The 17,063-nt window shown below is 41.3% G+C and overlaps 1 long non-coding RNA gene across 1 annotated transcript in view; it reads left to right on the forward strand.

Moving 5' to 3' along the window:
• LOC116572781 overlaps positions 1-14,495 on the forward strand; it is a 32,218-nt gene extending 17,723 nt beyond the window's left edge. Inside the window, exons 2-3 of the long non-coding RNA XR_004278508.1 lie at positions 12,131-12,221; positions 13,948-14,495. This is a non-coding gene — a long non-coding RNA (uncharacterized LOC116572781). The remainder of the gene's footprint in view (positions 1-12,130; positions 12,222-13,947) is intronic.
• Positions 14,496-17,063: the final 2,568 nt, after the last annotated feature.

Consider the following 17,063-nt stretch of genomic DNA (forward strand, 5'->3'; position numbering starts at 1 on the left):
TAGTAGTCATATTTTATTTTATTTCATTTTTTAAAAGATTTTATTTATTTATTTGACAGAGAGAGGAGGGTGGGGAACACAAGCAGGGAAAGCAGCAGGCTGAGGGAGAAGCAGATTCCCCCATGGACAAGGAGCCTGATATGGGATTCAATCCCAGGACCTGGCGATCATGACCTGAGCCGAATGCAGGTGATTAACGGATTGAGCCACCCAGGCATCCCTGTAATAGTCACATTTAAAAAAGTAAAAGAAATGAATAAAATTAATTTAAATACCATATACATATATTTTTTAAGATTTTATTTATTTGGCAGATAGAGACACAGAGAGAGAGGGAACACAAATAGGGGGAGTGGGAGAGAGAGAGAGAAGCAGGCTTCCTGCTGAACAGGGAGGCTGATGCAGGGCTTGATCTCAGGACCTTGGGATCTTGACCCAAGCCAAAGGCAGATGCCTAACCACTGAACCACCCAGGCACCCCCAAATAATATATTTTATCTAATATATAATTTCAACATGTAATCAGTATTCACAATTGTTAATGAGGCATTTTACTTTTTTTTTTTTTTAAAGATTTTATTTATTAATTTGACAGAGAGAAATCATAAGTAGACGGAGAGGCAGCCAGAGAGAGAGAGAGAGAGGGAAGCAGGCTCTCCGCTGAGCAGAGAGCCCGATGCGGGACTTGATACCAGGACTCTGAGATCATGACCTGAGCCGAAGGCAGCGGCTTAACCCACTGAGCCACCCAGGCGCCCGAGGCGTTTTACTTTTTTTTTTAAAACTGAGTCTTTGAATTCTAGAGTGTATTTTTAGACTTACAACCTATTTCAGTTTGGAGTAACCTAATTTCAAATGCTCATTAGCCATGTGTTGCAACTGTACTGGACAACAGAAACATGGACTGTGCTCTTTCTAGCCGTTGGAGAGAATGACTCAGTAGGTCAAGGGTATGAGAGGCCCACTAGGATATGAATGAGTGGTTGCTGAATATCTTCCCTTTTATTTTTCTAGAGGAAAAGCTATAATTTAAAAAAAAATTTTTTCTTTTGTCTCCAGCACTGAGACAGATAAAGCAAAAGTTACCTTTTTTCCCCTAAGATTTCTTTACTTACTTGAGAGAGAGTGAGCACATGCACTCAAGCAGGGGGAAGGGCAGAGGAAGACAGGGAGAGAGAATCTCAAGCAGATTCCCGGCTGAACTTAGAGCCCGATATGGGGCTCGATCCCACAACCCTGAGATCATGACCTGAGCCAAAATCCAGTTGGACGCTTAACCAACTGAGCCACTCAGGTGCCCCGTAAGTTACCTTTGATCCATTTTCCTTTGATGGTCCTAATCCCCTCTCCAAGAGCAGTGTGTTAGCAGTGGGGTACTTTTCAGAAGATCTATTTGTATTACTTTACATATATGCATACATCCAGAAATATATTGTTGAGATGTGTGTTTTTTGAAAGGTGGTGAGATAACATATTTCCCAATTTGCTTTTCTCATTTAAGAATGTGACTTTGAAGGTGGGAGGTCAGGGTACCAGGTGGTGGGTATCATAGAGGGCACCGATTGCATGGAGCACTGGGTGTGGTGCAAAAATAATGAATAGTGTTATGCTGAAAGTAAAAAATAAATTAAAAAAAAAGAAGTTAGTTTGCAATACTTTTTAACAGGGCAATATTTTTCTCATTATTATATAAGGTAATTGATGATGAGCTGTCAAAAGTAGTCATCATTCTATGTCCCAAAAATAAACAAAACATTATTAAAAAAAAAAAAGAATGTGACTTTGAGAATTCTTCATGTTGGTAGATTCATCAACCTCATACTTTTCTCCTGTTGCGTAGTGGTCTGTAATTATTTCCCCATCAATGGACAGACTCTTTCTAATTTACTCTTGTTATTACTAGAACAACCGTAATTGCAATGGCCTCTTTTTGATGGTGAAAATAACATCATTTTCAGAGAAGAGGATGGCAAGTCTGTCAGAAACTGGAAAATTAGATAAATTGTTCAAAACTGAGAGCCACTGCTGATGCCTCTCTGACTTGCCCAAGCCCTCTCTTAGAGGTACCCCATTTCCCGCTGAGATGCTCAAAATAAGTAATTGCAAGTGTTTTTTTTGCTAGAGGGTAACTTGGCTTCCTAGGGGCTTGAGACTGGAATAGAGGAGGAATAGAAAGAAAATAATTTTCTTAAAGTCCAGGAGAGATAATAATGTTCAACCAGAACAATGAGGTGATCCCAGTTTGGAAGATTCACCGGGATTCTTCACACCCTCACACCCACCCTCCAGGTGTTCAAAGACCTCCTATTGTCTTGGCTGCTTACCAATGTCCTGAACCAGACCTGCCTTCTTTCTCCTCTCTTCTCCGCTAGTGTCTCATATTCCAAAATTCGTCACTTTAATTTCTCCCAAGGAATTAAATTAATCCAGTCCATACACACTCATGACAATAAGCAAAAGACCTCTAACCTTCATAAGGAGAGCTGTATTTTAAAAGATGTGTTAAGGGGCACCTGGGTGGCTCAGTGGGTTAAAGCCTCAGCCTTTGGCTCAGGTCATGATCCCAGGGTCCTGGGATCAAGCCCCACATCCGGCTCTCTGCTCTGCAGGGAGCCTGCTTCCTCCTCTCTCTCTGCCTGCCTCTCTGCCTACTTATGATCTCTATCTGTCAAATAAATAAATAAAAATCTTTGAAAAGTAAAAAATAAAAGATGTGTTAAATTGATAGTTCTCTATTCTCTCCATCTATCCATTCATTCATTCATCAAACCTTTCACTAGTACCTACTAAGTGCCAGGCACTAAGTTGGGTCCCGGAGATGCAGAGATATAATAAGGACTTTCAGGTACCATGTAGGGGGTGGGCAGTAATCTTTGGGGTGGTATGGGAGGAGTGTGTTGTAAACACACTCATTTCAGGGTTCTACCTAACACAAGATTTAAGAATGGTGCAGTTGATTAGGCGTCCAACTTTTGGTTTCAGCTCAGGTCTTGATCTCAGGGTTGTGAGATCGAGCCCCATGTTGGGCTCTGTGCTCAGTGTGGAGTCCGCTTGAGATTCTCCCTCCTCCTCTCCCTCTGCACTGTCTGCTCATGCTTGCTTGCTCTTTCTGTATAAGAAATAAATAAATCTTCAAAGGTGTGCTGGAAATGGCTTATATAGCTCTCAAAAGGCAATGTTAAATGAAAAAAATAATAATAATAAAATAAATAAAGATAGCCCTGAGTAGAAACTTAGTAGAAAGGTAGAGGTCCATTTAAAGGACAATACATAGAGCATGATTCTGGCTAGTAAGAAAACAAACCCAGGAAAAAGAAAACAAGACAAAATCAGAGAGGGAGACAAACCATAAGAGTTTCTTAAGCATAGGAAACAAACTGAGGGTAGCTGGGTGATGGGCATTAAGGAGGGCATGTGATGTAATGAACACTGGGTGTTGTATGCAACTGATGAATCCCTGACCTCTACCTCTGAAACTAATAGTACACTGCATGTTAACTAATTGAATTTAAATAAAAATAGGAACCTCCCCCCCGACTCCCCCAAATTAAGATGCTCTGAAAAGGAACACATACTCTTCCACTCCATACCCTTTCCCTGGGCCTTTTTACCTGTGTCCTCTTTGCCTCTTTGTTGTCTGGCTGAGCAATGTTCTTTGCCTCTTCTCTTTCCATAGCACAACTGCCTATTATTTCAGACAAGGAACGAGTCTGGCATCTCAGATGTAGACCAGTCCAGAGCCTGTGATTTAGAGCATCATGTGATGAAATAGTAAATCTCATTTGCGAGGTAGATTTCTGTGCAAAGCAGAAACTGTTTAAGGATGTGATTAGCAGCTTTTCCCCCACAGAAGCATGTAATGAAACCATTTACATAATATGTTCAGTTAGAAATTATGCATTGTAGAATGATGCTAACCTAATGTAGTTTTGAAACTGATTCCTTCTCTCCCCCATGTTGACCAGATAAGCCTGGCTTCTACCCAAAAAGGATTTTAAATTAGTGAGTCATTAGGCTGCGTAAAAAGAACTTGCCTTGTGTAAAGGTACCCTCTTCCACAAAACAAAAGGACCTCGATGAACACAACTCAGTTAAAGTGAAGATTAAACATTTTAACCAGAACAGTGCCCTAATTCAGCAAATTTTATTTATGTCCAAATGCAGTGCTATTGGCAATGAAGAGCAATTCGAGAAGTCATAACCCAAGACAATTATTGTGAGGGCCTTTAGAGTTTCCTATAAATGTACCCGGTGACCTCAGAGCCAGTGCTGGACCACGTCGTCAAATATTTGTATTAGGTGTTCCTGTGTTTAACACACTAATTAAAAAGATGGAATTCTTTGATTCTATCTCAAATCATTTTACTTGTGCTCTCTTTCTGGAAGAGCCTGCTGGATAAATGGAGCTAAGAGTATGCTTTCTAAAAAGAGGCTTTACCGTGTTGCAATAAATCTGGAGACCGAAGACATTAATGTACGTGAAGTGGTCTTAATGAGCCTGTGGTCGAGATCATCCTTCCAGTCCTGTTTCAGGGACCTTTACCTTGAAGGTTATAAATCCTTTGAGAAATGACTATAATGGGGGAAAGCTTTACCAAAGGAAACATTCAGTTCAAACATAGCTAAATGCACCCTGGCCAGATGGGCGGGTTTAAGGACAGGTGAGGAAGCCATGACACTTGGAAGCGTTAACCCTGTGAGGGGAGGTCACATGACTGGCCCTGAAATCTACTCAGAGGAAACAAAAGTACCATTTGGAAATCTCTCCATGGCCTTCCAAGTAATTTCTCTACTTGACTTTCCTATTTATAGTTAAGGGCAGGAGGGGGGACAGAGAGCCCCCATCCAAAACGTTATCTAAACGCCACCTGCATCAGAAACCCTGGGGGAATTATCGAGAATGGACATTCTTAGCCCCAAACTCATTGCTGCTGAACCAGAAACCTGCATGGTGTTGGTGTGGGGGGAGGTTGGAAGGCTTGAATTCTGAATTTTTTTTTTAAATATTTTATTTATTTATTTGAGAGAGAGACAGTGAGAGAGAGCATGAGCAAGGAGAAGATCAGAGAGTGAAGCAGACTCCCCATGGAGCTGGGAGCCCGATGCGGGACTCGATCCCGGGACTCCGGGATCATGACCTGAGCCGAAGGCAGTCGTCCAACCAACTGAGCCACCCAGGCGTCCCCCTGAATTTTTTTTTAAATTTAAATATTTATTTATTAATCTATTTTAAAATAACAGTAAAGCCATTACATTAACATATATATCCCATGAATAATAATTATATTTTCCAAAATGAATACTTTAGTAAGAAGTGTGGTATAATTTTATATTCCTGCCATTCTTCTTAATATCTAGCTTTAATTAAGGACAGATGGATTGTCTTTTCTGCTTCTGCATTGATTGACTCTGTTGTGATATGTTGTTTTGGTTGAAGTCTGGTAGGTCTCATATAGGTATGAAGTTAGAAAAAAGTAGGATGTAGCTTTCTCAGATAATTGTGCTTTTTAAAAAAATTTCATCAAAGTTGGACAAGTAAGAGTTTCTTTCTTTTTAAAAATATTTTGTTCATTTATTTGAGGGAGAGAGAGAAAGAGAGAGCGCGCACATATTGCAGGGAGCAGAAGTGGAGAGAAGCAGACTTCCCACTCAGCAGGGAGTCTGACTTAAGGGTTCCATTCCAGGATCCCGGAATCAGGACCTGAGCCGAAGGCAGATGCTTGACTGACTGAGCCACTCGGGCACCCCACATAACAGTTTCTTGAAGGGTAATTGCAGTGTGGAATCTGAAATCATATCACCAAATTTTCATACTGTTATATTAAAATTTACTCATCTATCTGAAATCTGGCTTTTTCTAACCAGCTACGTAGTGTATACTTATACAGACCATAGTTTTAGAACTCCCCGGTCCAGTTCAATCCCTTTATTATGCAGAAGTAAACTGAGGCCCTATATAAATGCATCTTCTTGTCATGGGACCCAAAGGGTTTTCCCTTTGTGATACTCCTTGGTCACTAATATAGTGCTGGAAACATACTGGGAGACATGTACATTCTTCTACGTTCCTCTGTCTGTTTCGTTGTGTCCAACAGGCAGTATCCCAAAGGGGAAAATGCAGGTGGGTAACTTATTCAGGGCAGGATATTCAGGGAAGTAAATAGGAGGCAGAAACCAAACCAGAAATCTAACTACTTCCTTTGTATCAAGAGGCAACCTTGGGTCTTTACAACTGGATATTAACTTTTGTTTTCAGATTCCTAGTGGCTCAGAGCAGAGTAAGGCATTGGTGTCTTGTGATCAAATCATGACCCTTCTCACAGTGTGTGGAAACATTCATATTGATGCCAGTGTTTTTTCATGTAGTTTTAGGAGTCTTCATTCCTCTAGCATGATGTGGGTTATCAAAGACGTTTAAAATTGGTTCTCATCTGAACTAAATGCACATTCTTCAAGAGAGGAAGGGAGAAAGGTTCTGATGTTGCCCTGGACCAGGACAGGGGCTTTAATTAACCCTCAGTATCTATTCTCACTTTTTATCAAAACAGAAGTTTTGCAGCTGCGCACATGCCCCCCAAATTAAAACTATATCTTCCAGCATCCCTTGTTGCTAATTGTTACTTAGTTTTTGCCAGTGAGGTATGAGTAGAAGTGCTGTGGGGTAGTTCTGGAAACCTTTCTTAAGAGCTAACTGGCATATGCCCTTTGCTGTTTCTTTCTTTTAAAATTTATTTTATTTATTTATTTATTTAATTTATTTATATTATATTATATTTTATTTTTTATTTATTTGACAGAGATCACAGGTAGGCAGAGAGACAGGCAGAGAGAGGAGGGGGAAAGTAGGCTCCCCAACAAGCAGAGAGCCCGATGCGGGGCTTGATCCCAGGACCCTGAGACCAGGACTCGAGCTGAAGGCAGAGGCTTTAACCCACTGAGCCACTCAGGTACCCTCCCCAACCCTGCCCTTGGTGTTTCTTATTTCCTTCCTCCTGGAGAGAGAGACTAGAACTCCATTATGGGTCATGAGAACAAGGCCTAAGTATAGGGTCGTAGGCATGGTGGGCAGAAAGCTGGAAGGAGCGCAAGACCTCGAGGACTTCATGGAGCAGAATTATCATCCCTGCCTGCACGTACCTCTGGGTGGTTACACCAGAAAGAAATGCAATTCGAGGTTATTCAGCCCTCTTTTATTCTGGATCCCTATTACTCGCAGCTACCCCTAACCTAACCGATGCCTCCTATGATATGTGAGAGAGGGAGACCCTGCTAATTCCCTGTGAGCCCTTCACTCTGCTGCTGGTTGTCCTATGACATTACCACTTTCAAGAACTTTTACAGGGTCGGGCAGAATCCTGGGGGACCTGGACTCTCTTAGCTGCCCTGGCACCCTGGGCATGGTACTGTGTCCTCATCAAGATGGAGGAGAGAAAGTCTACTTGGCTGTTACTCCCTTCACTTTGCCCATACCCTCTGTCAGGAACGTGGGTGGGTGTAGCTTCATTCAGATGAGAGGATCATGTTAGGAACAGACACTACTTGACAATTTTTCTCTGTTAGATGTATGTTTAATTCTTACCAGATATTTATTTTTAACACCTTAACTTTAAAAATATTCACATATTTTCTTAATGTGTTTTTTAAATTCTGATTTCTTTTCTCTTGATTTTCACTAATTTCATGCATTTTAGTATTTGATATAATTTTATTCTTTTACATGAGTTTTTAGGTTTTAATCTGCTTTCTTTTTTGGTATTTTAATTTGTTTAGCCTTCTATTTCCTATTTTTATTCTCTTACCTTATCATTTTGATATTTTTTTTTTTTTTTTTTTTTTTTTTTTTTTTTTAAATATTTTATTTATTTTTCAGAGACAGAGGGAGAGAGCGCGAGCGAGCACAGGCAGACAGAGAGGCAGGCAGAGGCAGAGGGAGAAGCAGGCTCCCTGCCGAGCAAGGAGCCCGATGTGGGACTCGATCCCAGGACCCTGGGATCATGACCTGAGCTGAAGGCAGCTGCTTAACCAACTGAGCCACCCAGGCGTCCCTCATTTTGATATTTTGATTAGACTTTAAAAAATCTACTCCTATCATCTTTCTTTTTATCTTAATGTTACCAACATTTTCATATTATCCAGTTTTAAAAGTTTATTGTTAGTTTAGCTTGTCAATATTTAGGGTGTTTTTTTTTTATGTTGTGGTTTTTCTTCATTCCATTTTTTCAAGTTTAAGTTCTTCCTGACATTTTTTATTTAACATTTTCAATTTGTTTTACCCTTTAGTATTAAAAGTGTCACAAGGTTTTGCTTTTGATTTTTGAGCTTCTGGTTTTATTTCTTGATTTTAATGTTTCCATATCTATTATGCCTATTCTTTGTTTCCCATCCATAACTTCTTTTTTTTTTTTTTTTTTTTTTTTTTTTTTTAAGATTTTATTTATTTATTTGACAGAGAGAAATCACAAGTAGATGGAGAGGCAGGCAGAGAGAGAGAGAGGGAAGCAGGCTCCCTGCTGAGCAGAGAGCCCGATGCGGGCCTCGATCCCAGGACCCTGAGATCATGACCTGAGCCGAAGGCAGCGGCTTAACCCACTGAGCCACCCAGGCGCCCGTCCCATCCATAACTTCTGATCGATTTTTAGTCCTTGTTGTTTTTCTATTTCTCTTATTGATAAATATGGGGTATACCACAGAAATGATGCCATGGTATTCTGGCCTCCATTCCCTAACTTGGTCCTCTGCTGTGGGGTACCTTGACTAGAGGCTGGGGAATGGGGGAAGAGGAGGAGTCTGTGGTTTCTGTAGTGGGTCAAAATTTGGGGGAATTTGGGTGGCTTAGTTGGTTAAGCATCTGTCTTCAGCTCAGGTCATGATCCCAGGGTCCTGGGAGGGAGCCCTGCATCGGGCTTCCTGCTCAGCTGAGAGTCTGCCTCTCCCTCTCCTTCCGCCCCTCCCCCTGCTCATACTCTCTTTCACTCTCTCTCCCAAATAAAGAAATAAAACCTTAAAAAACAAACAAACAAACTTGTCGCTTTGTACTAAAGGATAAACACAGTGCACTGTTTGCAAGGATCCATTTTACTTAAACTTTTGGGAGAAAAAAATCCTGTATCCTTCAAGATTCTTGGCAAGAAATGATCATTACATGCACTTAAAATGCAGTGTCAACTTTATTTATTTATTTATTTATTTATTTATTTTTAAAGATTTTATTTATTTATCAGAGAGAGAGAGAGAGCAAGCACAGGCAGACAGAATGGCAGGCAGAGGCAGAGGGAGAAGCAGGCTCCCCGCCGAGCAAGGAGCCTGATGTGGGACTCGATCCCAGGACGCTGGGATCATGACCTGAGCTGAAGGCAGCTGCTTAACCAACTGAGCCACCCAGGCGTCCCTGCAGTGTCAACTTTAAAAAGTTCACCCCAAGTTCCCAAAATTGGTAGATTCAAGTAGCAGTATCCCAATTGTAAACCAAAGAGAGAAGTCTCCAGATACCATTTCTATGAAATACGTGGACCCAAATGCTTCAGTATTCTCTTTTCTCTCTTCTTTAGTCCCCCTATTAAAATTAAACTAAGAGGCCCTTCTTCATTCAGCCTGCCTTTGACATGCCCTTCAGTTTTCTCCTGATTTGTTAAATCTCTATCCTTCTATCACAATTGTGCCATGAAGGTAGTTTCTCCTGCTGGACCCAATTCATGCACAAAAGTAGTCTCAGAACACTGAACTTTCTTTCCATTTTATGTCATGCTTAAAGCAGCAAGGGATTGTGTTTTCTCCATGTGTTTCTTGGAGGGATAGTCCAGTGCCTGGTGCACTCTAGGTGTTCAGTGAATGCTGAATGAGCAAGGAATGAATGGAGGGATGGGTGGATAAAGGCTTAGCATTTAAGTCGTATTGACTTCTGACTACAAAATGCAATTGGCTTACTGTCAGTTCTCATTGTTGCAAACATTTTACAACATAACCTCAACTTTCTCCCCTATCTCTTATCCCTTTCTTGAATATATTTTCTCATTTGGCTTTCAGAATTAAATGCAATTCTGGTCTAACTACATACCTCCAAATTCTGTAACCCTTACTGTTTGCTAGTCTTTCTCCTGGCCTTCATTGTAGACATCCCAAGGCTCAGGCATTGGACTCATTTCTTTATTTTCTGCCTGGTTCAACCCAGATAGTTGTCACAGCTTCAACCCTCAGCGCCATGCTGATAACCCCAAGTCTGTATCTCTAGCCCTGACCTCTCACCTGAGCTCCTGCCTCTTATCTCTGTCTGCCGACCACTGGAGACTTCTGCCTGGATCTCTTACTCCTGCATATCCCAAACCAACCTCCTCAGATTCCCCTCCATGAGGGAAGTGTCTGTGTGTATTTTATTTGCTTGGTACCACTGCAAGCAAAGGATAATAAGAATAGTGACCATATTTTGGTTACATATTATATATTGGGTACTTTACATTTAGGAGCTCATTTAATCCTGCCAGGTAGGAATTATCTGCATTTTTATAGGTGAATAAATGGAGGCTCAGAGAAGTGAAACAATCTGCCCCAAATCATGAAGCTTGTATGTGGGATTCGAATTAAAGATTGTCTAGCTCCAAAGCTCATTTTTTTCTTCTATGTCACACAACTCTCACATTCTAAAATTGATAGCTCAGTTCCTTGAGAGATGGGGAATGTCACTGATCTCTGTGAGGGCTTAGGATTCGGCATGATCTCCATCCCCCCATTGACAGTGTTTGCTCAGTAACACATGGTGATTAAACATAGAGGTTCAGCACTCAGGCAGACCTGGTTCAATCTCAGGGCCATTATTTTCATGAAGGGGTGGGGTAGTTAACCTTTCTGAGGCTCAGTTTACTCATCTGTGAAAAGAAGATGTTAATACCTACCTCCCAGAAGTACTGGGGAGAGAAAAATGAAAGAATGTACATCAAGAATCCACTGAAATGTCCATCAACTGATGAATGGATAAGTTAAATGTCCTATATCCACACAGTGGAATACTATTTGGCAATAAGAAGCAATAGAGTTCTGATACTCTCTACAACACAGATGAACCTTAAAATCTATGCTAAGTGAAAGAAGTCATTCATAAAATACCACATGTTGTATGATTCCTTATATGTGAAATGTCTAGAATAGGCAAATCTATAGAAAGAGAAAGCAGAGTAGAGGTTGCCTAGAGCTGGAGGTGAGGGTGGGAGGGTGATGCTCTGCGGGAAATGGGGAGTGACTGCTAGTGGGTACAGCATTTCTTTTAGGGGGTGATGAGAGTGTTCTAAAATTGTGCTTTTGGTTACACAACTCTCTGAATACACAAAAAACTACTGAATTGCCCTGAATTTGGCTAAATAGCTGAATTGTAGGGTATCTGAATTCTATCTCAATCAAGATGTTTTGAAAAAAAGAATGTATGTCAGATGCCTAGCACATAATTAGTGCTCACTTTTCTGACTTTCCCTTCTTTGGCTGGTTTGTCTTCAGCAACTGATTATGGACATTGGCTCCTACCTGCAACACTCTGGTTTGCCATAAGCAAAGTGCAGCTGTCCCCAACCCTTGCTAAACACTTGGTGAACTTACTTTTTCTCCCTTTGAAGTGCTTGAAGATTTGGGGGCAGTCTGCTTGCTGCTCCTCATTGCTTGACGTCTGTCTGGTCCTGAGCTGTCCTGAATGTGCCCTCTTTCACTAAGTCTGTCAAAATCACCTTCCTGGTTACCTTCCAGACCTTACACTTCTCCTCCTTAGTCAACCAACACTTGGTAGGTAATGACCCAAAGCTGAGCACTGCTAGGCCTTGTGGGTGACAGGAGGAGGTTAGACTCCGCCCCCACCACAAAGAGCTCTTTGATTGTGGTTGGGGAAATAACACATAGATATAAAAGCACAGCTAAGGTGAGGACACAAGTCTGTTAAGTGTCAATTGTGTAATTCTCACTTAGGTGCTACAGGAGTTTAAAGAGGTGGGAGATCATTAGTTGGGGAAGTCTTCAAAATGCAGTTGGTTTTTAATTGATGGGTAAGCTTCACAGTGGAGGGAAGGGGCAGGCGAGTGAGCAAAGGCTTGCGTATGTGTCTTCTTTCTTCTTGCCCTGTACATTTATTGAGCACATTATATATGCTTGTCCCTAGGGTTATAAAAAGAGATGTCCTGGCCTGGAGGAGCTTACAGACGTGGGGAACAAGAGGACAAGCAGCCTGTGCATACAGGGGAGCAAGTGAGGTCCTTGTCTGAGGGAGTGTGTGGAGGCATCACAGAAGAGCTGACATTCGGATGTGAGAGTGAAGAGGCGAGGAAGCAGCTGACATTTCAAGTCAGGTGGTGAGGAAGCAGGGTACCGCCCAAACAGAGGTCCAAGGCCCGAAAGCTGGGAGCTGATGAGGCTGGGAAGGTGTGTGGGGACTTAATTGTGAAGACACTGTGTTTTACATGAAGTAATTTATGGTTGATTCCAAGGCAATCGAAGGTGGCGGGGGTGGCACCGTTTCCACTTCTCTCAGGCCAAATTGTCTGATTCCGGGTCTGTCTCTCAGTGTCTGTGGCACGTCAGATCCCGCCGGGGGCTTCCTGCAGCAAGGCTCCTCCTTGCTCTCGTGAAACTGAATGCTGTCCAAGTTCTCTTTTCTTGAGGCCTTGCCATATGGGTCCCCAGGGAAGGCACACTTCTCCATCCACCTTTCGTATCTTTCACAAACCTTACTGGAGCCGGAGAGGGAAGTTTGCATGGCAGCTCCCTGGCAGAGATCAACGCATTCAGAGTCAAAATAACATTGATTCTGCGGATTTTTACCTGTGGTCAAACGCGACACGTCCGTGCATGCCTTTCTAAATTTTATTTTGATTAAAACATTTTTAAACGCAGGCCCAAATCACTCAACATACAAGTCCTTATAATATTCTCGAAGTAAATCATACTTTCCATAGAATTTTTCTATGTACTGAAAAATTTAAAACATCTTTCTCTAAGAACATGAAACTCTTTGCAGATCGTTGAAGGATTCGTGGAAACACATATAACACATCCAAATGTACTTAAGAAGTTCTTATTTTTTATTTTATTTTATTTTTTTTTTTAAGAAGTGTTTTTAAACAGAGCACTGTACTGTACGGATAATTATTTCTACCATCTACCAGCAAAATGAGATCGTAGTTTCCAAACAAAAGGGCAAGTTTGTTGACTGAATACATACTCATTTATCATGCTTTCCTGTACCGTATTAATATTTTTAACTGGCTAGTCAATCATAAAAAAATTAAAGCCTCCCGGTAAATCTTATCAGTACCCGCAAAATAATGGGATTTCTGTTTACAAGGTGTCGATTGTGTTCAGTCTTTGATAATGACGGCAGACAGTCAATAAACACTGGGACATTTACATGGTCAGTAGGAGCCTAACTAAACTATCTAATCTTTCAAAAGACAGTCAACACAATGAACTCTAAACCTAATCCCCTCAAATACTGGAGAGACAGTTTAGTGCTTTAAATACTGCTCAACCCCAAACCCCACACTAAAAAGAACCATTAAGGCTTTTTCTTAAACTCACAGAGGCGGGACATTCTGATTTCAGTTCCATTCTCTGATGGCAAATCTTTGCCTTATAATCGAAGTTCAACTTTTTACAGGATCTGGGATCTGTGAAGGGTGACAAGTATTGTAAGTATGGTAGAACTTGACTAAAAACTGAAAGAGGATTAGTGTTTGATGCCTTTAAAAATTTTTTTTTGATGCTTATTTTACAATTTTAAATGACTTTTTAAAAAAAATTTCAAGAAAGCAAAACGCATTGGTTGCTTGTTTTGCTTGTTATAATCAAGTAAATTCACATTTACTCAGAATTCCTGTACAGTTGGTGCTATGTTTATTGCTGGGAGGTCTTTTTCTTTTTTTTTTTAAGCTGAAAGGGAAAAAAAAAAAAGCTATTAATTGACCATTTCCTCTTTTTCAGGCCTGTGTTATTCAATGAAGATAAAGGTTTAAAATCCTAAAATCCTGACAAGAGACTTGTATAAGGGAAGTTGAAAATGGCTGACTATGGAGTCACGAATTTAGACCCTAAAAGAAATTTTGGGTGTTCAGTGGCAGAGAGAGAAAGAGATAAGAATTTCAGCATGACTTGTGTCAATGTCCTTTTGACTTATGTGGTATTTTGTGGTGTTAGTGAATAATAGGGAGATGCTTGGGAGAGCATTGGTTTGATCCTGGCTGGGAAAAGTGGGCCGATACTCCACTCTGAAAGCATGGTTTTCCTGAGATGTTTGCTTTGGGGCTCTTTCTCTCTTCTTGCCCAACCAAGGTGTTAGTTTCTTCATTGTTCCTGTCTAAAGAGCTTGGCCAGAGAGGTTCTGGTTTTTTGCTCCATTCCACACCCGAGGCAAGAGTGGGGCTCAAAAAAGTGCAAGCTTGCTCCTGTGGAACAGCTTAAAACAGATGTGACCTCGCTTTGAAATCCGATGAACACAATAGACCTCCTGAGATCAGATGTTCAGTTCTCTTCAGGCTGCAGAAATGAGAGATTCTTTGGCTGACCTGGCATTCTGCCATGTCTGAGAGCCCGCTGGAATCTCTGCTTTGCCATTTGCAGGAAATGGCAGGAAGTGTGTGAAAATCTGGAATCCACCAACAGGATTTAATCATGCCACATTATGAGGTCACTCTCTCTTGTCAGTGATTGAGAAGGAAGAAGACTGATTTATTTTATTTTTTAAAAATTTAATTAAGTTTTTACATTGTAATTCCAGTATAGTTGGCACACAGTGTTATATTGGTTTCAGGTGCAAATGTAGTGGTTCAGTACTTCCATACATTACTCAGGGCTCATCATGATAAGTGTCCTCCTTAATCCCCATCACCTGCTTCACCCATCCCCCCACCTACCCTCTCTCTGGTAATCCTCAGTTTGTTCTCGATAGTTAAGAGTCTGTTTCTTGGTTTCTCTTGCTCTCCTTTTTCCTTTGTTCCTTTGTTTTGTTTTGTTTTCTAATTCCACACATGAGTGAAATCCTAGGGTATTTATCTTTCTCTGACTGACTTATTTCACTTAAGGAAGGCCAATTTATTTATTTTGGAGTGACTTTATGTAGGCGCTCACACTGGCAAGGGCTTAACTTCTAGCATCTTTGGGCATCATTAAGGCTTAGATTTCTTTGTGGGTTCTCACCCTGTGAATTCCAACAATCCTTCAACTCTGTCAGAACCTAAAATCCATTGATCCAACTGTATTTTCACTGGCCCTCACTCTTTCCATGTCCTCACTTTCCTCCTCATTCAGCTTAAATCTGTGGTCCAATTTTTCATCACTTCCTTGAACATACTCTTGATTCCCTTGTCCCTCTGTTACTTGGTTAAACTTACTTAGCTAAACCAAATTCAAATTTTCCCTACTCTATTCCATACAGTTGAGTGAAGCTAGAGAAAAACACATCATCAAGTTGACTGGTCTCATTTTACATTGCTGATCACACCTCTCCAGTTGGACTCTTAGAGCTGCCCAGCAGTCATACTCGATTTCCGGGGCCTTGCATTTGTTTGCTGTACTGGATCATAGACTAACGACTGCGTGTATACACTAGACTCCACTCCTTGGCTGCTCAGTTCAGGATACTGCTACAGGTGCTTCTCTCCTCTGACCTGCATTAATTTTCCCCTCTCTTTCCCAGTACTGTATAAGTATTGTCTCATCATAAAAATGAACTCTCTCAATCCTCCTTCCCCTTCCAGTTTATCACTCCCCATTCCTCTCTATAACAAATGTTTTCAAAAAAGTTGTATCTACTTGCTCTCTCCAATTCTTCTTCTCCCATCTCTTCCCCTTCCAGCCCCACCACCCACTGAAACCTTAGAAGGCAAGTGCAGCAAATGCAGTGGTTGATTTTTCAGTCTTCATTGTAGTTGACCTATCAGCAGCATCTGAAGTAGTCATTCCCTTTTCATGTTGATACCTCCCTCACATGGTTTCCACCACGTTCCCTATTCTCCACCCCCCATTGCTTCTCATTCTTCTTGTCTAGTTCTTCAATTCCCGTGATCTCTATGTTGGAGTGCCCAGGTCTCAGTCCTAAGATCTCTTCTGTTTTCCATCTGTTCTTACTACCTTGATGATCTCATCCAATTGCAGGGCTTTAAAGATTTTTTTTTTTTTTTTAATTTGACAACCAGAGATCACAAGTAGGCAAGGAGGCAGGCAGAGATTGAGAGGAGGAAGCAGGCTCCCCGCTGAGCAGAGAGCCCGATGTGGGGCTCGATCCCAGGACCCTGGGATCATGACTGAGCTAAAGGCAGAGGCTTTAACCCACTGAGCCACCCAGGCACCCCAGTTGCAGGGCTTTGAATATTGTCTCCCTCTATATATTAATTACTTTTAAACTTAGACTCCAGTCTGTATCACTTCCCTGTGCTCCATACCATATGTCCAGCTTCCAACTTAACATCTCCACTTGGGCATCTAATCAATATCCGAGCATCCGATCTCCTTCCACCAGCATCCAGAGCCTGCTTCTCCTATGGTGTTTCCCTTCTCAGTGATTGGCAACTCCAATCTTCCAGCTGCTTAAACAAAAAAAAATCTTGGCATCACCCTTGACTTTTCTTGCTTCGATACTTTGCATTCTAATCCATTAATAATACTGTTAACTCTACCTTCAAAATATATTCAGAATTTGACCACATCTCACCGTCTCCATTACTACCACCCTGGTTCAAACCACCTTCGATCTGGTTTTGCTGCTTCTGCTCCATCTGGTAAGTAGTAGAACTGAGATTCAAACTCAGTTTTTCTTCCATTTTGAAGACTTTAATCTTTTGTCTGGACTCTGCTAGCAGTCTCTGCCTTTTTACCTTTGGTGGCTGTGACTGTAAGTACCTCCTTTATATTCATTTCCCTATTCTTTCCACTTTCCCTTAGTAATAGAATCCTCACTACATTGGAAATGGCACTGTGACCAAATATCTTTTGATCTGTCTTTCCCAGCCTCATGCGTGGATAGATGTGCATATGTGACTAACTCCTGATCAATGAGATAAAAGCACGAGTTGTTGGGTGGGATTTCCAGGAAAACTCCTAAG

Source organism: Mustela erminea, chromosome 14 (genome assembly GCF_009829155.1).
Source record: "Mustela erminea isolate mMusErm1 chromosome 14, mMusErm1.Pri, whole genome shotgun sequence".
Classification (NCBI taxonomy): Eukaryota; Metazoa; Chordata; class Mammalia; order Carnivora; family Mustelidae; genus Mustela; species Mustela erminea.